The sequence below is a fragment of the Geospiza fortis genome, unplaced genomic scaffold (genome assembly GCF_000277835.1).
Source record: "Geospiza fortis unplaced genomic scaffold, GeoFor_1.0 scaffold40, whole genome shotgun sequence".
Classification (NCBI taxonomy): domain Eukaryota; kingdom Metazoa; phylum Chordata; class Aves; order Passeriformes; family Thraupidae; genus Geospiza; species Geospiza fortis.
The window spans coordinates 18,124,807-18,146,921 of NW_005054297.1; the positions used below are offsets into that span (position 1 = coordinate 18,124,807).

General features: G+C 36.6%; 1 protein-coding gene across 10 annotated transcripts in view; it reads left to right on the forward strand.

The window, feature by feature from the left end:
- The window catches only part of SORBS2 (sorbin and SH3 domain containing 2), a 144,021-nt gene that overhangs the window by 4,210 nt on the left and 117,696 nt on the right, over positions 1-22,115 (forward strand). For all 10 annotated transcript variants that reach the window (XM_031058717.1, XM_031058756.1, XM_031058976.1 and 7 more), the window contains one exon: positions 14,032-14,154. The gene's annotated coding sequence lies outside the window, so the exon portion shown is untranslated. Of the gene's footprint in view, positions 1-14,031; positions 14,155-22,115 lie in introns of those variants that run through there.

A 22,115-nucleotide genomic window follows, 5' to 3' on the forward strand; every position in this document is an offset into this window, starting at 1 on the left:
AGTAACTGTAGTTCTCACAGCTGAAAATCAGATTCATTGACGTTTATGAAAATAGTAAAATGCATTGATTTCTAAGGGTTGCATTTAGTTGTAGGATGATGAGTTATGCAAATCAGAAATCAGTAGTTGTGACTGAAGGTCAAAATAGGTAGAAGGGTCTTTGTGGTTTTTTTTCAAACAGTTTAAGAGCAGCATGTCTGGTTCCTTAATATATTTTTGGTTTTGTGTTGTTTGTTTTTTTGGGATTGGTTTTTTTTTTTTGGTGTTTATTTGGCTGGTTTTTTGGTGTTTTGGTTTTTTTTTTTTCTTTTCTGAACAGCATCAATAGGTGAAATCCCAGTTCAAGCAGGCAGCAAGGCTGAAAGGTGACTGTAACCCTTCCTAAGAGGCTTAGGTGGGATGGTGTGGTCTGTGATTAGAAGGGGTAGGGGCTATGTCAAGAGCAGGACAGCCACAGTGTGTTCTTGTCAGCATGATGCCATGGGTTCTGAGGAATCCTAATTAACCATGGCCTGAACACAGAGCTTCATCACCACAGTGTACCTTGAGTGCTGTAGTGTTTAATAGAGCCACATATTGCTCACTGAGATTAACTAGAAAACTAGTGCTTTGTCAGAGTTTAGTATTAGCAAATGGTGGGGTGGGGGAGGCTGTCCAAGATTCAGTTATCTGGATCAATTCTCATGTCTGAAAAATGCATGAACTAGAAATTACATGTTACTACAGAGGGTCTCTGTGCATATAAACAGTATTTTCACTACCTGAAGTAACTATAATTGAAAAGTAGTAATTCAGGCAATAGAACAAAGCATGGGTTAGATAAATTGGGTGCTTTAACTGTTGTTTTTCTTTTAATGTTCACTTTTAGAAATTAGACATGACTATAAAAGAAAAAAAATCTTCATTTTTTAAAACATAAATAAATATGTATAAACATTTATATAAACATAAATGTAATCTGACATGTTGGCATCAAGCAGGTGCAAAATGACATTTTTCAGGTGCTAAATGGCTATTTCTCATGGAATTTTGTGTTCATTTGAGAACTTCAAATTCTCTTATCTGTTGAAATTAGAGCTTTTCTAGTACATTGGACTATGATAAATAAGGAAGAGTAAATAATTGGTATGAGGTAATTATTGATTGGTGAGAATTACAAAAAAAATTGTATTTCATGAAGTTATTTACTAAACCTCCAGCACAGGATGTTTTGCTGTCTCCAATAAAGCAACCATCATGGACCTTCATAAGGAGTGGATTAAAGGATTAGATGGCCCAAGTTTGTTGGTATTTCAACTGCTGTTCGTAAACATCATGTGAGTTTTGAATTTCAGACTGCTTCAGCCTTTGAGACAATCCTAAATTGTAGGGATTGGCCTAGGTGAAGTATACAATAAATAATTCCCTTTTGAACATACAGGTCACACTGCTGATTTTTGTGTGTTTTGTGCTTTGCACTTGTTAAAATCTTACACGGTTATGGTCTGATTTAGGCATCAACCTTGTATTTTCTTTCTTCCCACTAACAGTAAAGATTTTAAAGAAAAGCAAGCAGTAGCAACCCAAAGGGGTGCCAGTGCAAAACACTGGTTATGTTTCATTTAATTCACATATTGATCAGGTATGTCACACTGCTCCTTCTAGCCAGTTATGCAGTTACACATTTTAATAGGCATATCCTGACAGAAGACAGCAGTTGCCAGCACAAATTTAATTTAATTTAGTTTCTAGTGAATTTCTAATGAACAGGGAGCTCTAAGCAGTGACATTCTCCAAATAATCAAATTCATGGTAATTGCAGTTTTTCTTTTGGAGAAATCTGTATTTGTTAGGAATCTGAAGGAAATAATTATTTCAGTGTGACTGATGCAATCAAATGGTTTACTTTGAGTAAGTAAAATATGAAAGAGGCTAATCAAATGAAGTGCTACTATATGAGAGCAAACGAAAGGGTGACAGGTTTGACAGTAGAATAAAGACCAAACCAAAGGCTTTGTTTTGACATACATGCAGATAATCAGGCAAATTCAAGTCTTTTAAGAGACCTCTTCTATAAGGGTCACTTTACAGATACGGATCATGTAATCTGAGCCTTGCAGATTATCATTCTACTTCTAAACAAGTACAAGAAGAGAGGTTTTTAATTCCTTATTTGCATAGCTGTAGATTTACACATTCATATGTTTTTGCCATTGGCATTTGATTCACAGATGACTGATTTATGGTCTCGAGCAAAGGCCAAATTCAGGACACACTTTTAACTGTCAGGACTGCAAACTCCACAAAATTTGTTTAAAAGCCAGCACCTGTTGTAATTAATACATACAAAGCAGTAGGAGGAACCCTTCCAGCTTGAGGAAATACTTCTCTTATGAGCAAGGTAATAATAATTGCAGAGATGGTATGCTAAATTAATTCAGGTGTGAATTTGGTTTTTGTTGTATTTAGTGGCGCAATTATCTTAAACATAATTCTCTAAAATCAGTCACTGCTTAGATAAAGAACACAAATGAAAACAAACATGTCAGTAAGAGCTATAGAAAGTACAGCAGGGTCAAGTTCTCTTTGCAATATGCGCTGAACATGAAAGATGGAGCAGGCTTGATGCAAAGGTAAACTGAAAAGCAGGTTTATTAACACATGGCTTTGACCTCTGCTTGACTACAACACCAGTGGTTTTCTTGATTTCCTGTAGCAGAAATGAAAATATAAAGCTTATCTGAGGAAGAAGCAAATAGTGGCTTTGTAGATGAAGTTGGGAAGTGTTCTTATGATAAAAAATTCCTGCTACTTATGAGTGGATGAAATGTATGTGGGGAAATTTGAGCAGATACTGTGAAGAGACTTCTGGGAGTTGCAAGAGGAGACAGGAAGAGAATTACAAAAGTGCTTGAAAGGGAAACGATAGATATAATTGCTGCAGTGACAAGACAACGAGCCATCTATATGTGCCCTCTATTCTGGGGCAGGGAGAGCTACAGCGGTGTCAAAGAAAAAAATATTAGATCGGTCTCTTGGGGTGCATCTTGCATAGATCAGAACATGTTACTTAAAACCATGGGTTCAGATACTGTGGTTAAATTGTGTGTTGACAAGAGGCCTAAACAATAACATTCCTCATGGGGGGACCAAAACAAAATTAGAAATCAGATTTCAAAAGTGCTGTGGAGAAATCAGTCCTCTCAGGAAAAGCTACAACACACACTCAGAATGAAGAGGAAACAAGTGTGAAGAAACACGAGCTACTTCCTTGAGGAGTTCACATACCTGAGCATTCAAGGGGTTTTTTTGGGTTTTTATTAAAAAAAATAATCCAAAAAGTCATGTTTGCATTCTAGTCAAATCTCCAGCCTATACACAGTGTGCCAGGGCAAACTACAGATTTCATTTTTGAATTGATTTTTAGTCTTCATCAGCACACATAGTAACTCCAATTGAAATTTTCAGATTTGAAAACAAATTTGTATCCTTCTGTGCTTTTTTCTTTCTGTTGTATTTTATTCTTGGGAGACCCAAAAAAAGGATGAATCTTATCCCTTCACAAGTGCTTTAGATGAAGCATTAGAAGTCTACATTTTCAATGTGATTACCCATTATGGAAATGGGATTCTGTAGCTGTCCTGCTCCAGCAATAGAATAATGCAGTTTTGAGGGTGAGATCAGGTGGTAAGGAGCTCTAATTTCTGTCCCTTGGTTTTGCACCAAATTGTTTTAACTGGGACAAAGTCTGTTAGAATGTTGCTGGGGTAATTCACATGTTTTGCTTTATACACAAGTGAATTAGGGCTACAAATGTCTTTATAAAAAATGTCAATTTCTCAGTGTGTTACTTGGTTTTAAAATGATGAGCTGAGCTGGAGCTTGGAGGTGGCTTGAGTTCAAACATGACTTGAAAGATAATTATGTTGCAATCTTTCTTGTGTGTAGTCCTGTCAAATCTATGTAATTCTACTGTCATCTTCAGTATTGAATATGTTGTATTTAGACTTCTATGGACTTTATCTTCCAGTATGTTTAGGAACAGCTTCTCTTTGTGGTCATTAAAACCGTGGGGGTTTTTCTGAACTAATTGCAGATAATGCTGTGAAAATTTCACATTCAATACCTAAAATTGTCAAAACAATGTAATAATATGTGTAATTTAAATCTTTGTAAAAGAAACCACTTCTTTTGAATTCTGGAGTTATTTTCTCTGCTGAGGACATGTAGATAGTTTTTACTAAGCACTTTCTTAAAGAACTAGAAGGATTTTTAGCTTTGCTTTGCCCAGAAGCCGATAATTTTTAATGAACTTTTTTAGGGATAGGTTTGGAACTGTACTCTGAGGTGTCTACCCTTTTTGATGGGTGCAGTAAACAACTGTAGAATTCTTACCATTATGTTTGCAAAACTGTGAAATCTGACTTGTTGTTTCTCATAATCTTAAATTAGTATCTTAAGCTGTTAAGTGGTGAAATGATGATTCAAGTTTGGCCTTGTAAGAATCCGATCTGAATAATATTTTTAAAAGCAAGGGCATGACTTCAAGGCAGTTGTTCTTCTGTGACTTATTTTAAACCTGGGTGTTTTCTTTACCAAGACATTTTCTAAACAAGGAACTTAGAATTCATTTAAAGGTTTGTTGTAAGAGGACAGAGAGGAATTTAGCAAAATGACACTTAAAAGTGATATTATTATAGACTTTGGTATTTTTGAAAGCTCTTATTGATGTTTTCTCTCTTTGAATGCAATGGTAGGAATTCTCCCTGAATTAATTAAAAGTAGTTACAGTAAATGTGTGCTTTTAAAATACCACTGAAAAGGCCTTAGCATGCAGCTTTTGCTATTCTAACTTTAGGTTCAGCCCAAAGTGCCTGTAAATTTCTTTTGAAGAATACTGGAAAGATTTATCTAGAAGATGAAAAGAAGTGTTGCACTTTTGCTTATTTGTGTACCTTGGTATAATGATTTTCTGATTGTCATTACTTACATCAGCATTTAAGCCTTACTATCATTAGTAAGATCTGGGTTGAAAAGGTTGGCACCATCTTGAATGAATCTGCTAACCTTATTTACAGTGTATTTATTACTGGAAATAGCTTCACATGTTTATATACACAAATTTTACCATATTTTGGGGATGTTCTGTTAGATAAATAGTCCTGCCTCTTGATGAACATCAGAAGTTATATTCAAATTGTGCATTTCAGCTTGGAATCCTGTAAATGGTAACCAGATTTGCAAACTGAGGTCAGTGCAATTGTGATATTTTTTCATCTTATACTTTCTGTGCTGTCTGTATCAGACACACCTGTGAGTTTGAAATGTTACTATCAAAACCAGGCTAAGTGGTCACTAGCTTCATGAGAAGGAGGAATCAGGAAATAGAGATGTCTTTGTGTTGTCATTTCAAAGGCAGCAATGTTTCAATGCCACATCATAAAAAGATTTTGTGTGTTCACTTCTTTAGGTGTGGATCACATAAAAGTTAGCATAGAGATTTGATTTTTTTTATGTTTCAATGCTATTTTTATTTTTGAAAGCACTATTAAAATTATTTTAATGCTCAACTTCTGGACAGTTTAGACTTTGATCTTAACTCACATGTTTCTAGTTCATGCCACCCATCTATCGTAAGCTGATTTTGTTATAAATAACCAAAAGCTGTACAGACACTGTGTAAAACTATTAGTGATTTCCCCCCTCTGTTGTTGCCCTCTGGTTTCAAACTCTAGTCTTCAGATAACTGTCAATCATATGTAATTTTTTTCACCCTGCTGATCAGAATGTAAAGGCTGACAAAAAATATCATCAAATGCTTTTCCAGTGTTCTCCTTACAAGCAATTTGTTTAATTGCTGCAGGAATCAAACATGCCTGAGCTTAAATTTTAAGTCAATGGGTTCAAAGCAGAAGGCAGGGCAAAGAGAAGACAAGCAGTGTAATGTGTTTTGGATACTAAATTTGTAATAATTGAACTTCTGATGAGATATGTCTGCTGTCTACTTTTGATGCCTTTATATACAAGGCTGTAATTTGACAACTATTTTATCTCTACCATCTCTTTTGGGAAGTAAGTATAGAAAACTGTGTGATTAGCTATTCTGTATAAATTTGGTAGAGAAAATTTGTCTTTCAACTTCTCAATTTTGTTTTTCCATTTAGGTTAAATTTTCAAGCCACTTTAGAAGCAGAGGATACACAAGTCACTGACTTCATCCTTTAGGTTTTTTAAGTGCAAATGTGCACAAGTCTATTGTTGCTTGTAGTGATCATTGTTTAAGGGTTAAAAATAAAATTTTCTGGTTTGAACAGTCATTTCATCAAGCTGATGAACAGCCTTGAGAGGAAAGAAGGGTGTTTTGAGCTGTTATTACTAATAGGTAGAGGAATTTGAAAAACAGAGGATGTTAAAGTTCTGAGGAAGCAAACAATTTCTAGGGAGGGAAATCCACCTTTTCAAGTATTTATTTTTCAAAGAGAGGAAACTACCTAATAGGTGTAAAACTTCATGGATCCAAAATGGGACATCTACTGCAGATTACATTACCTTTGACTTCCAGTTCTCACCTATCTTCAGAACCCCTCTCCCAACCTGCTTTTGTGCAACTTCAGCCACCTTAGATTTATGGCACGACACAGGTGCTGCTTCCTCCACCCAATGTGCAAAATATGTACAGTCATGTTGTTCCAGCTCTCAGTTTGTTGCTGTTTAAGAATATTTTTAAGGATCTTTTCTCTCCGCTTTCCTGGGTGGCACTGGCCTTTGTCTCATTAATTGGGGTCTCATTAGTTGGGGTCTCTAATTTTCCTAAGGAGTATACACTGCATCTCATAAAATGTGTAGTCATACTGGCTACTAAAACAGAGATAGCAAAGAAGTCTTGTTTCAGAGTTGTGTCTGTAGACTGTCTTCCTCGTGGAAGAATTTTTCTATTCAGGGAGAAAATTTGCACTGGAAAATATGGCTGCAGTTTTGAATTCTTTATTACTGATGTTCCCTGATCAGCAGTGGAAGCTTAATGGTGGAGAAGAATTAGGAAGTTTCTAAAAATCCTTAAAGTAATGTCACCCATGGTGAATGTGCTCTTCTTGTCTCTGTTATTTGCCACTTAAATGAGGATCGAATTCTGTTGGCTGAAAAATTAGTTCTGACCTACAGATAATTCAATACAGAGTAATTAACTGGCAGCACCACTGCAACATCCTGCATTGCCTTGAATACAGCAAATACCAAATTTACTTTCCTGAGCTAGGAAAAGCATTAATATAGTTCAAACAAGTGTTTCAAACTAATAGCCTGTTCTGCAATTAATACTCCTGTAAAGAACACAAACAGCAAACAAAAACCGTGAAAGAGCTCTCATTTTCACTTAGCTGACGCAGTACATGATAGATGATTCCATTATCATGTGTCTCTGTTAACAAGAAGACAAAACAAACACAAGCTCAGCACTGATTTCCTGAGCCATTCCCACTGGCAGGTGATGGTATCATGCTTTAACTTCGCTTTTGGGAGCTGTAAAACTTCCTGGAAACCTTTCCTGGAGTTCCTTTCCCTCCAAGCTACTGTATAAGGATTTGTCAATCTTTGGGGAAATCACGATCTGCAGGAACAAAGATTTGAACAGAATGGGGTCAGTTTTCTGTTTTAGGAGCTTCCTGTTGTGTGCTACATCATACTGCAGAAAGGAGATTTTTTGTAGGGAGCAGGAGCAGGCTTGGTAGGCTCAGGCATTTTGGCAGCGCCTTTTCTTGCTGATAAGCAACATGAAAGTGGACAAAGGTAGAGGCAGTGTAGCTGCAAGTAGGTTCAGTCTGCTGGTGTCGTGTACCTGAGCTCTTGAAATAACTACCTTCTTTGCAGCCTGAAGGACTGATAATTGTCACGATTATGTGGAACTGTGAGCAGTAAAGAGTTTGCCAAAGCAATTGTGTCTTGGTGAGCTTTGTCTAACTTCAGCTGTTTCTATTATGTCAATATTGTATGCTGCCATTAGAGGTAGGAAACATAAATACAAATATTGGGTTGCTGAAAACCAAATATTGCCTTTGTAATCTGACTAATGGGGGAAAAAGAAAGAGATATCATAAAAATACTAGACTCTGGTAGTATTACTTTGTATTCTAAAATGCTGAAGAACTATCTCATTAGGGTGTGCTTTCAGTTGGTGGATCATAGTAGTAAAATGAATAAACTGACCAAAGGACCACTGATGGAAAGATGGTTCTCTGCACTGTTGTTTGCCTTGTAGTGAGATGTTTTGTACTCATTTGAGGTGGCAAATGCTCACCCTAGGGTTCAGTGCCTGAAAGCTTCTTCTGCAGCAGCTCAGCTGTTTCCTGCCTTCTAGGCTGTGAGTAGCAGAAAACATTAAAATTACTTAATTGGTAAAGCTAAGGACTGTTTTTCATATAGGTCCCTTGTTTTTTCATTACTAGCCTGGCAGCTTAACAAATGGCAGAAAACCATTGTGTTAATTATTGAGAAGCCTAAATTCCTTTGTGGATTTAGTCCTGGTAATTGGAATAGCAGCTCAGTACAGAGTGTGGAGGTGTAAAGCTGGCCTGGCCATAATCTGGTGGTTTAAGGAAAAGCAGAATGGTGTTAGGCCGTGTGTGCTCTGTAACATAAGTCTTTGTGAAGCGGAAGGAAGGATTTGGGACTTGTGTTACTTCTGTGGATTTCTTTTTTCCTTACATGGACCAGCAGCTTGAAAGTAGCAGCTGTGCACAGGATCATGGCCCCAGAGCCTGGTGGTGGCAGTTCTCCCTTGAGAAGTGAGCACAGTTTTATCCACCGATAACTCTGGGAAGGTGTGAATGTTTCAGAGTATATTGCTTGGCTGTAAATATTTCAGAGTAACTGAAGGCAGTTGCTCTAACTTTCCTTTCTCCTAGGTAAGTTTTTCCTTTCTTAAGCTTATGACTCACAGTTCTTGCTGTGTGAGCCACATGAAGTATGTGATTACTCTGTGAAAGAGGACCAGTGTCCTCAGAAGACCAGACAATAGCATGACGCTTGGGATTGTGTCACGGAAGTGGGAGATGTGACTACAAATCCTTCTGGAAGTTTAATCCAAGTTTTCCATATCCGTGGCAGATGTTCTAATGTCCATCAGTACAGTGGTTTTAAAAATAAAGTGGTGGCATAACATCATCTTCCATGGTTTTGCTAAAGAGTGGAAAAAACCTGAGAGCGTCATTTGGATACTTGTGCCTCACATTTCAGATTGATAAAACACAAGGTTGCACAGGACAGCTGTCACCAAAGTCATTTCATTCAGGCAAGGCTTTGCTTGCTTGGTTCAGGAGGAAAATTTTAGCTAACTGTTGAAAGATATACAGATGATTAGAAATTTGGGGGTGTGTATGTATATCAACAGCTAACTGTTGAAAGATATACAGATGCTTAGAAATTTGGGGGTGTGTATGTATATATATATGTATAAATATAATGGGTATTTTAAGAATTGCCCCTTTTCATTTGGGCTCAAAAGACCCTATTGCTTGACCTGAAGGACAAATAACTTTGTACCAGTTGCTTGCATTGGTAAATCACAGACTGAGAGTCCTAGCTTGTTTACATTTCTGAGGTTTAGGCCTTTAGGAAAACTCCACTCTGTAATGCCCCCAGCAGCCTCCCAAAAAACAGCCACAGTCTTACACAAGAGTTAAGCCAGTCTAGCAGAAAACAGACCTGAAGGACAAATAACTTTGTACCAAGTTCTTGAAACAATGGCCTAGCAATGTATATTAAGAGTGAGATTAACAATAAGCTTCTGTTCCCCGTTTCCTGAAAAGGCCTTCTCATATTTATTTTCCTGTTCATTTTTAACTGTTTGCTCTTGGAACAGAGGAAGTTAGTTTTACTAGCAAAACAGGCAGGCATATTATCCTGTTGGTCCAGTTTCAGAATGATAGCTGCAGTGGCTGTAGTAATTTTTCACATCATTATGAGAGCAGTTACATGGTTTGCACCCAGTTATATGGAACTGGCTAAAGTATTGGAATTGGTTCTAACAGGTGACTAAGAACATTTAAATATTTGGATAATGTGCTTTCAGTAGTTGGGGAGTGTTAAATGCCTGTGATTTCACTTCACTTCAAACTTGAGAGTATCCTTATGTTTTAATGTAGTTATTTGGTGCTGATTTAAAGGTATAATAATCATTTTTAGTGGATCCTGTGTGATATAATGGTGTTATTAAACATATAAAAAATTATAACATAGGTGCTTATTATAACTGTAAAATGACTTACAAAAATGGCTAGGGGTTTCAGTCTAACATAAATCTGAAGTCAAAAATGAGACCTCAATATAGCTAAAGACACTTGGTCTCTTAAAGAGGATGCAGGTCTGCTGTTCTGCAGAACCACAGCAGAGTCAACGCTTCATGAACCATATGCCATTTTGCACACCAGTTCATGTTAATAACGTGAGAGTGTGATTCTTTCTACTTGCTGTCTTGATCCCTATCTGTCAAATGCATGAATTATCTGTAGAACACTTCTGTGACAAATTCAGAAAGCTGCTTTGATGCTTGAGTATAGGCATCCCTGGCACTAAGTTAACACGTGTTCGTGCATTTTTACTTATGTTACATTATGCAGGATTAACCACAAATAATGTTGTATATGACCTATGTGTAGCAAGGTGTTCCATCCTGTCCAGGAGCATGGCCACCCTTCTTCATAGCTCCATTGCTTTTCAGCAGTGGCAGCTACTGAAAACACACGTGACATTGAAAAAAAAGTCTTATTTGTAAGATCCTTCAAGTTCCTATATGTCTAAAACACTTTTGAGGCTAGGTGAAGTCCAGGACAGAGCATGGGATCCATAGCTTTCCTTCTGTAGATTTCTTTTTTTCCTGCACTCTGAAAAATACTCATTTCAGAGATTGACATGATCAATTCTGTGAATTAATGCTCTCAAGGGAGACTTCTGAAAACAGAGTTATGTCCATTTTGCTTCCATTCTCTAATATTAAATTCCTTTAATATTACCTGTCATAGTTCAGATGAAATTCAAAATTTATTTGGAAATAAAAAAAACAAATGAAAGAAATCATATCCATACTCCTCGCTTCTTCCTGAGGCAGGTAACATGCAATTCATTTAGACGTACTGTCATATTACTCAAAGGTATTCCAGTAATCTTAAAGTATATTAATAGAATCATGTATAGAATAATACAAGGAAAAGGAGTCATTACACCTGTCTGTGCTGTGTTCACCTGCATATCTTGAAATGTACAGGGACACTTCTCAAAAGGATTATTCTCCTTCAGCCCTTCCATATGAAGCTTCAGTGACTCAACTGTGTTTGAAAGGCTAGGCTTAGAAAAATCAAGATTTCCTTTATGTGAATCTGTGAAGTGAAGCAGGTATGCAAATTTTGTCTTTCAGTATTTTGAACAACCTTCTGGATCTCTTACCTATCAAAATTGTTTCCTCTGGTTTATGGAAATTTCTGTAGTGTCTGGCCATGGAGCTTCCAGAGACTTGCACCAAGTATCTACAGCAGCAGCAGAACTGTACACTTCTTGGTCATGTTTGAGTTCTTTAGTGCTAAAAATTGATTAAATCACACTGGAGTGGGTCACTAAAGAAATTATATTTAATTTTAGTGTTGCTAATAGCCATAAAATGAAAGAGATTTTTGTCAGTCCCTTAAAAGCATAAGGTGACAGTCTTGGTAGTAGTGACATATTTGTCTGTTTTACTAATAAACATACATGTACATTTATCTTTGAGACCTAGATGACAGATATGATATTTCTGACATCTCATGTTTCCTGTGGATAAAGATGATCTGATTTGTATGCAGTAGCTAAAGCACCTTAGTGTATATTGGAGCAGTGCTTATATCATGTTTAGTAAATGCTATAAATACTAATAGGTAAACTGTCATTTATTTAAGAAGTACAGTTGCAGAGAATGTGTGAAGAAACAAGGTTCCAAGGTAGGTTAAGTGCTGATGGTGACTCAGCTAATGGTAAATCTGTCTTCTGAGAAAATACCTCTGAAAAGAAATGCTGTGCTGCCAAATGTTGTGTATTAAATTGTGTCAGTAGTAAATTGATACTGCTAATAATGACTTTAACACATACTTCTAGTTTTGTGCTTGTACAGTATTAGTATTCAACATGTGGATATTTATTGATTTAGCTTGTAACCACCAGGTGAAAGCATTATGGATGGCAAAGTAATGTAGAATCTGACACTGGTCTGGTAGATACAGGTCTTGTATTTATTTACAAACTATACTGCTTGTTCCACTTGGCATTACAGCTCTCAAGCTGGCTATAACTCACACATTATCTGAAATTTAAGCTATTGGAGTCCTTGAATATCTTTCTTTCGTGAATCTCAAATCTAAACTGAGCTTTTTATCTTTGCTGGACTAGTTTTGTGGCAAAATGATGGTCTTAAACTAGACATCAGGAATGAAGTAGCAATAATGATTAATTTAACAGGTTGGTATTTAGAGTTTCTGGATTTTGTTGTATCTTCTTTTAACTGCTGTAACACTAAGAATAGCTGAGATCAAATGGAAAGGATGCTTTTGAGCTAACACAGAAGGAATTTGTGCTATATTTTTACATTTAGCAGGTTTTTGTTCTTAAGTGTTCTGTAGGTAATGATTTTTATGCAGGTCTTCAGGAGAAAATGTGGCTAACACAGAAGGAATTTGTGCTACATTTTTACATTTAGCAGCTTTTTTGTTCCTGAGTGTTCTGTAGGTAATGACTTTTATGCAGGTCTTCAGGAGAAAATGTGCTTTTCATGTTTGTTTACAACAATGAGCATTGCTTTACTCATTTAATAGTTTAATAAATAGCTTGTGTCTGGCATCCTGTTTCATGTGTCCATATAACTTCCAAACAGCTACTGTTCATGGATAAATCAGAAATGAAGGTGTTCTGAAATGTTATCAATTGATTGTGCTTAAGTAGATGTGACTGGAAATGTAGCAGATATTGAAACATTTTGCAATCTTACCACACCAGCCTGTTTTAGGTTTTGAGCTGTGAAAGTAACTGTAAGTCTCGTAACTTTTCCTTGAACAAAAGTAACAAATTTTTTCAGTGGCAGTACCTAACAGTGTGGTGATGTTTGAGAACTTTTTCTGAGGAAGCAAAACCAAGAATTGGTGAGATATACAGAGGGAAGTTATAGAGAGGGATATGATGGAAGCTTTCTCCTCTACCAGAAGAGGCTGCAAAAAATTAAACAGTGATAATTTTTCACTGACTCAGTTTATCTGTGTTTTCTTAAACTTCAAAGTAATTAGCTTTTATGTACCTGTGAAGATGTTCAGGGTCTTTTCTTAGAGTCATTAATTTGTATTTATACTTTCTGTTTTCCAGTATTTTTACATTATGGGAGGGTAAGTTGGTTGGTTTGCAACGTGACAGAGGAGGACAGGAAGATATTTATCATGTCAGTGAATGGCCCTGGTCAAAAAAAATGGAATTCCAGCAGCTTCAGGTTCCTAGGCTTCCAGAATAGTACTGTTGCTGAAACTGGAAACTTGAGATGCAGACTAGAAACAAACTACTGCCTTCAGTCTTAGTATTCTGATTTGTCCCGTCCTTGGATGTGTTTACCAGTCAGATATGATGGACTTTAATGCAAATAGAATTACTCCCATCTCAGATGAAATGCTGAATATCTGAATATCTTCAGAGATAACCAAACTCAAAAGGTGTTCTTCACATTCAAAAAAATCCATGGTGGTTCATTGTCCAAGCTAAAATTTATAATCTTCAAGGTCCCTGATCTCCTTTTAACAGTAGCTTGGTTTGATTTTTTTCATCAACAGTGGTTGTTCCCTGCTCCTTCTGTTTCTTTAAATAAGAAATTGGACAATGAACAAAGTTTTTTTGCTATGGATTTCCTGATTTTTTTAGCTTGGGTTGGGAGGCTGCTTGTGCTGTAGTACATTTTCATTTCGATAGTAGGCAAACGCATTACTGCTCAAAATATCTCAAATGTTCTTAGAGAAAAAAAAGCCAGCAGCTTAGACTCTTTCTCTTTCTCTTTTGCAGACTCTTGCATGTGAATTAAATTAATTTCTTGAGAGAAACCTTCATAAAGGGCTAAATAAACAAGGTCTACACACACAGAAGTTTCTTCTGCTGCACCGAGACACAGCTGAACTCGTCTGTCTGGTAAGTCATACTTTTCTTAAGGTTTTGTCTTTCTTCCCACCCTTATGACTTGCATTTCTGAGTTTCTCATTAGTGTTCAGAGAAAACCAGCTTTGGCTTCCTGGTAGTACTGGTGCATTCTGTATATGAAGCACAAAGATCAAGCTCCAAAGGCATTTCTGTGCTGCCTTTACAAACTTCAGAATAATATCTATGATTCTGTATGCTACTTTGGTATGCATGGTGTTTAATCATTTATCTAGTGCTTTGCTCTAATTTTGCTGTAATGAAGGCATTAAATGTTTTAAAGCAAAAGTGGTGATTGTTCTGTCCTAGATTTACCTGTTTGAATGTTCTGCATTTAATAAAGTAATGTAAGAATGTGTATTGCAAAGTATATTCAGTGTCAAGTCAGAGTTTAAAAATAAACTTTCCCAACATTCATTCATGTCTCATTGATTTTTGCTTTCACCTCTTCTAGATAAAGTAGATTGATGTTATTAAGTACAACGCTTTATTTTTCTTGGTGATGTGCCTATTTCATGGGACAGTCAGCATACTTATCAGTAGTCTTTAATTGATCCTATAATTCTGTAACAGTTCTATTAAAGGTATTTATGTCTTACAGTTTCCTTGGGTTTGGATTGTACAGCTTGAAACATTTTCTTGACTTTGATTATGAAGTATTAACTGAGTTTAACCCAAACAAAAGCAAGTTTGTCCTCTACCTTCTATTTTTATTCTTTATTGCAATAAAATGAAGAAAGTCTTGGAAGAGCAGAAAATGTTTTGCTCCGTGCTGAGGTTTTTCTTAGCAGTGGGCTGGCATTAGATGGCACCCTATATATACCCAGTCCATCTGATCACTTATGCTGCAATGCTTTGGCTTACCACAATTACTGTGTACTTACATAGTGCATGCCCTGGCTCTGCACAGCTCATTTTGCAGGCTTTGCTATAGCCCTGACATCAGTTTATTTCAAAAAATATGTTGAAAACCCAATGTCATATTTAAAATAAGTGTTATATTTAATGTAAAGCCATAGTTATCTTTTCATAGGAAAAAACCCAAACAAAACAGATCAACATTCTTGCATAGAAACTGTTTGGAGGCTTTCTGATTTATTTAAGTTTTAGTAAGAAGCTTTCCATCTTATTTTTGGATAAAAAGAGAAAAGCTGGAATGGATGCCTAGATTTCATAAAAAATATCTTACTTGTCTTACATTGATGGTTTTCATATTAAAGGAGTTTTTCACCTAAGAATTACTTCTCAAAAAGCTGAAGCTTCTGAAGGAACTTAAGACACCTCAGAGGCCATGCTGCAATTACTCTTTGAGCAATTTAGAAATATGTGATCACTTAATATGTCCGAAGACATAGCTGGAGGAGAAATTACACATAAATAGGCTGGATGATAGACAAAAAATATATACCAATTATTTTCAATTAAAAACACTGCTTGAACTGTTCAAAGTAAGGACCAGTGATGGTCTATTAATGGTAATTTCTTAATTCATGTAAGTTTGAATTTACTGTATATTTTGCATGCAATTTTTGAGTGAATAGCAGGGCTGACTTAGAGGAACTTGTATCTGGCACGCTAACACAACCCAAACTTTAGCTGAGTGAACTTGGCACAAAATTCAACATAAGAGAGAAAATCTCAGGAGTGCAGTGGAATTCCTTTCCTTGAATAAGTATACCTCAGCATTCATGGGGAACAAATGGTAACATTTTGTGCAAGTTGCTGCTTTTGACAATGTGTCTTTGTTCACTTCCCAAAAGGGATGTCAAAATACACTGAAAAAAAAGCCAACAACTTTCTTATTTGAATTTTTCATTTTACTTAATTTTATGGTCCCAAGGAACACATTAAATCTAGGATGGCTTAACACCATTGTTTATAACTTTTTGTGTATGTAGAAAAAAGGCTCAGTTAGTGCAGTTTGGTTGCACAACTGTGTTCCCTCCTTAGTGTCTTTGTGAGCTCAAATAGAAGGGTAGGAGGCAGGTGTATCTATCAGCATTTTATGACGGCATTATTTTATCAAAGTGTCTCAGAAAATGTTTTCTTTTTGCCAGCATACATGTTATCCAAACAAAATATGATATTACTGAACTGTTACCTTGAGAAACAGAGGATCATGGTAACTTAGATTTCTTGTTAAAAGCTTTGTGCTGAGAAAGACCTTAGCTTAATGTGCTGTTTAGTCATGATGTTACTTCCCATGGTGTGGTCTTCGGTTCAGTTACTGATGACAGTGGAGTTTTATGGGAACTGTTCCGTATGGGATTCTCATCTATGATCTGAGCATATCAGCAGAGCATAGTAACGTGGTGAAACTGCATGGATTTAATATGTGACAATGCTGGAGAAGAAAAAGGTGTTTTGAAAACTTGAAATAGAGAACTGGTGATAGAGTAAATGAATCTGAGTAAAAGGCCATGGTGCAGCCATCTCTTCCTCACATTAACTGCAGACTGGGAAGATAGCAAAATGGAGGTGCTGAGAACGTTCATATGTGGCACCTATGAGTTGTGTCTGCACTGGACTACCTGGCCATGTGGTATTTTCAGATAGCAATACATAGCTCTGGAAAAGGTTTGTGATGTGATTCTGTATGTAACCAGCTGCTATAGAGGGCTGCAATTTTTATGGCATCCTGGTTATCTTGTGTCTGCAATAGTGCAAAATTGCAGTGCTTCTTTGTTGGCTTTGGAGCTTTGGCTGTGCTTAACCTTTTGATTGATCCAAATGAAACAGGAGCTGGCAGGATTCCCAGCTTCTCACAGTAGCCTCTGCTCATCATCATTAATCTGTGGTTTGGGGGAAGAGAGTAAAATTAATCACTTTATTAATATTCAAGTACAGCAGTCAGCGTCTTCTGTAAGAATTAGTAATTTTAACTATAATGTCTAAGCTTTTGATTGCTTAAATTTTTTAAGAAAACCGCTGTCTTTTAGATAAACATTTTCCATGTTCTGCAACTTCAGAAGTATTAATTTTATGTCTTAAAAAAAAAGAAGTAATAGTTGCAAGTTGCATATGAAGCAATTAATAATTTTCACTTCTGCTCCAAGCCTTGAGTTTAATTTGATTCTAATTTTTGTATAAGTTAGAAAAATACTGTTTTAGGAATAAAGTTGCATATACATGGCAGAGAATTCACCTTTTTAGTCAAAGAACCACAGAATGGGTAAGGTTGGAAGGAAGCACAGTGAGGTCATCTGGTCCAAAATCCCTCCACTTGTGTGCTTGTACTTTATTGAGAAAAGCATGTTTTTAAGCACTTTCTCTTCCTAAGCAATCTAATAAGTATGCTTTAATCTGTTTTCAAGTGGCTCACATAAGGCATTATCTGTTTATACTTGTAAGACTGCATTTGTCTCCATAATATTAGTGTCTCAAGAATTGGTCTGTTTCCTTAGTGACTTATGTCTCTAAATGTTTAATGCTGTTAGAATGTTTGATGCTGTGTCATCTTTAGTGGTGGACATGACTTGGGCACCTCGGCTCCTTCCACACTTGAGACTGCTAATGACTTTTTTCCCAGAAAGGTTCCCTGTAACAGTCATTTACTACAAATGCAATTAGAAAGGAACTGTCCTGGTGCAAAGGAGACTTTCAGTATGTATATCTATACTAGTCTGTGCAAAAAGAACAGGTGAAAAAGACAGTAGCAGCTCCAGCCTTTTGAAGCTGAAAAGTCCAAGCGCCAAGTTCCTGTATGAGGAGCCTCTTGACTTTGAAACTGCTCCTTGAGGCACCTGCATAGGATTCACTCACTTGTGAGATTTATTTTGATAGATCTAGTGAGCTAAGGCATGAGGTGCAGCTGAGTGCAGCAGAGCTATATGTGTGACCCTGAATCTCTGTGAGGCCTCTGGACCTTCTGGAAAGCAGTGGATTTCTTCTCTGAAGTCAAAAGAGGTTGAAATGAGATCCACAGAGATAAACAGTTTATACAGCTAATAATTTCCTAGTGTCTTATTTAATTCCTGGGAGGGAAGGAAGCAGAGGAGGTACAAATAGGAAGGTAAGTTATGTTGCTCATGTAAAGGGACAGTTCATTTGGAGAACGAGTTGTCTATCTTGGTAATATTTGGTCTTTCAGAACAGTCAAGTTCTGACCAGTGGATGGAATTTTTCAAGAGTGTTCATAGCCTTCAATATACAGATTTATCTAGTTAATCATTCCACAGTGATGGTTAGTCAAATAAATGCACTTGGAATTTGCTGTTAGAGGTCTGTTGGATCTCCAAATGTGTAAAATCACCTTTTGGTTCCTACTTCCCATCTGGGTCCTGCAAAGAGCTTTCCAGTGCTGAAAAGGGAAGCTGATGGCTGATTTTAGGAATTTTACAGCTCAGGTCCAAAGTAATAGTTTAAAAGTGAGAATAAAACTAATGTAAGGTTTGGTTAAAAGCAAGGATATGAAATATGTGTGCATTAAACAAGAAATTTAGATGTTATAGCTTAAAGTCTGGGGGCATTCTAATGTACTGAAAGATTCTGCTTTTTCCTGTGACAAAAACAGTGTTTTAAAATGATCTTAAACTTCTGTAAGCAGAATTAAGCTAGTGTTGAAAGTTTTTGAACAGTCTTCCTTAAAGTGTGTCTTGACTTCACCTGCAGGCAGGTTCCTAAAAGCCTACTGGTAATGCAACAGCTGGATGTTAAAAGCTGTATCACTTCTTAGTGATACCTCAATAATATGTTCACACAAAACTTTTTGCAGTAATTGCTTTGCATTAAAGGAAAGATTCTTTATTAAAGTTGAGCAGATGTACAGTTCAATCTACTGTTTGAACTGAAATTCAGTTTTGACTTGAGGGCCAAATTTCTGAAAAGTACTGTTATCAAATACCCTTTTTAAAAACAAATCCAAAGACTAACCAAATGAATAAAACCCCAAAAAAACCCCAAATCTTTGGAATTAAAAGGCTGAAAAGCATAACTAGGCAAACATCTGAATTCCTAAAAGGCAAAAAGATGTATTGCAAATGGGCTGTGTGAATTATTTTGAACTTTAAGTGCTCTGTAGTTTGTATATGCTGATCCAAAGGTTGCTATACACTGTCCTCTCCACCCCTATCTGGATTTCCCTCTTTTATGTAAATAGATAAGCATAAATCCATTGTCTTGGAAATAATTGTACGGTTTCTTGCTTTGTAGCAACTGACTGCATGGTGATTTTCTAGCAGAACACTTAAGTGACAGGCGGCAGGTCAGCATGGTGTTGATCTCTCTTCCTGGGATCTAGGAAATCTCATCCAAATGACTTAGAGTGCTTAGTTTTCTGTAGAGAGGTGTGCCAAGTGTTTGGTTGTGAAACCAAATGATCCATCAAGAAAAGTTACATTTTTTAGATAGGTATTGAAATGCATATATTGATAATAAGGAATGGGTAGAACAGCTGAGAGTGCTGACTTCTAATCGGAATTTGAACAAAACCATTCAACTTACTTCAGATTGAAAATACCATAGGTAAGGAGCATGCTTTTGTTAAATTTTCAGGTCTTTATATTCTTTGGGGACAGGTAGAATGAAAAGTAATAGTGTGACAGTAATATTCTAATACTTGCAGTCTGTTCTACTCTTAGCAGTAATATCTATGTCCTTGACCAGAATGTTAGAGTTGGAGAGCTGTTTCCAGTTGAAATCTAGGCTCCTTTGAGGAAGTTGTTTACTTCCAGGCCAGCAAACACAACAGAGCAAGTTTGAAAGACCTTTTGAGTCAGCTGGTTGAACTACTTATTACAGCATGTTTTTTCATTGAGTTTACTAACTTGTCTGTCAATTATCTGACAAACCAGAGTGGCCTGGACAAAGGTTGTTCATATTCTTAAGGCTTTAAAAGATTTGCGTATGTGTTTGAGCCTTTGAACTGTCACAAACAGCTCTGCACTTACAGAATACTTGTCTGTTCACTGCTACAAGCTCTGTCTACCTATCTGTGCTAAAACTCCATGCCAAGATTGCTAGTGTAACCATGCAAATCTCTGTCCTGCTGTGGGCAAGTGAAGCAAAGAAAAAAACCTCCAAGTTCAGTGTAAGACCACTGAGTTAAGACAATGATAGTTGGTTTGGCCTTCAGATACAGCTATGCTACTGACATGAGCTGTGACATGTCAAACCTTGGGCTTTCAGTCACTTCTCTGACAGCTACTTCATTTTATTGGCAAAGTGTCATTGCCTTTCACACTGGCATCAGGAAATGTCACTGTGACTCTCTTCTGTGCAGGGTGTATTCACACATGGCTTTCAGTCACAGAAATTTGTCTATGTGAAGTCAGTGAAATGCTTTAGTCCATTTGACACAGGCAGCTCTCTGCTGGCAAAGCAGTATCTTCTGAGATGAGACCTTGTGTGTTTCAGTCTGGCCTGGCTTCTTCTATGTCTGGAATGAGCAAGACACTTACCCTGCTCTATCTCTCTGTCACTACAGGGTCAGCCCAAGATACATTTATCAATTGACGCTAGGATGATTTTGGTTTTGCACTTCATTCCAAACATTTTTTTGTGGAATAAGTACTGGTTGGTTTACCTTTTTTTTTTTTTTCCCTGGGCAATATATGAGGCATAATTATATTTCAGAATTCAAGTGCATATTTGCAAGAAAGGTGTTTGACTAATTGTGACTAGGTAAAACTTCACACTAGATTAGCACTCAATTGGAAGATGCTCAGTTGATGTGAGTGTATAAAGAATTAAGTTGATGTGTCATACTTCAAAATCTGTGGTACAAAAGACCTCCTTTTGAACCAGATGTCTTTGGCTTTTTTAAATAGGCTTATTTGGGACCATAATGACCTGAATGAGAATTATCTGATTTCTGAATTATATCATCGACTTAGCTATGGATATGAATTGCTGGAAAGAGAAAAGAATAACAAACTGTAACAACAACAAAAATCTTTTTCCTCTGTACCAGACTTACCTTAACACTTAATTCAGTGTTAAGACTTAATCTGTTAAAGTGTTACCTTAAAACTTAATTCACTGCTTATCAAATTTGGTCTTTTTGGAATAATTCTGCCTTGATGGCTGTGATAAATATAAACCTTAATTTTTTTTGTTTTTCTTGCTTTCAAATGGATTTCAGAACTTGATGACCTTTGCTGAAAATAACTTGACTAGCTGGAGCCATAACAAGACACAACTTTGTGAGTGCATGTGGTAAAGGCTCAGCTGTTTGCATGATATTTATCATTCCACAGATAGGCTAGCTAAAGAAATAGAAAATCAGTCATGAGCGTGAAATATAAAGCTTTTAAAAATTTTCCTAAATTGTTTTTGTAACTAATTATGAACTTGAGCAATTTTTTCACTATTAAAATATTCTTACTCAAATCTATTTTGTGTTTTCTCATCCATATTGGAGATGCATATTGGAACTTCTGTAGTCAGTCTGTGATCATGCTGAGGGACTGTGATAGGTCAAACTAGATCTATAAAATTTCCAGTCTAGAGTGCTTTGAGTTTAGTGATGACTTTGTCATATTCTCTCAGCACTATTGCTGAATGTTCGGTGACAATTTCAGTCTTTGGATTGCGAGTACATTGCTTTTTGCAATTCATCTGCAAGTGAGGACATGGTTATTGTTCGTGCCTGCCTACTAAGATTCCAGTAAAACGTTTTCTTGGAACCAAGAAAAATATACTGCTTTAATAAAGGATTTTACCAGAAATGTTACTGCTAGCTTTTCTAAATGTGGTAGACCAAGGTCATGCTACAGTCAAACATTCTGTTTGTTAATTGCCAGGATACAATTTCAGGGCTTGAAAGGGTGGAGAAATTCTAAAGGTTCATTAAGACCTTTGGTACAGTCATCTGTTTTTCTCTGCTGATGTTTTCTGCCTGTGAGCTTGAAAGCTTCAGAGTGGCTTTCCAGAGCTGTGTCTTGGAGAACCCTGGGATGCTACAAGCTGCAAAGGCGAGGAAGGGCAGCTCCCTCAGTGGCTGGGGGGTGGGGGGG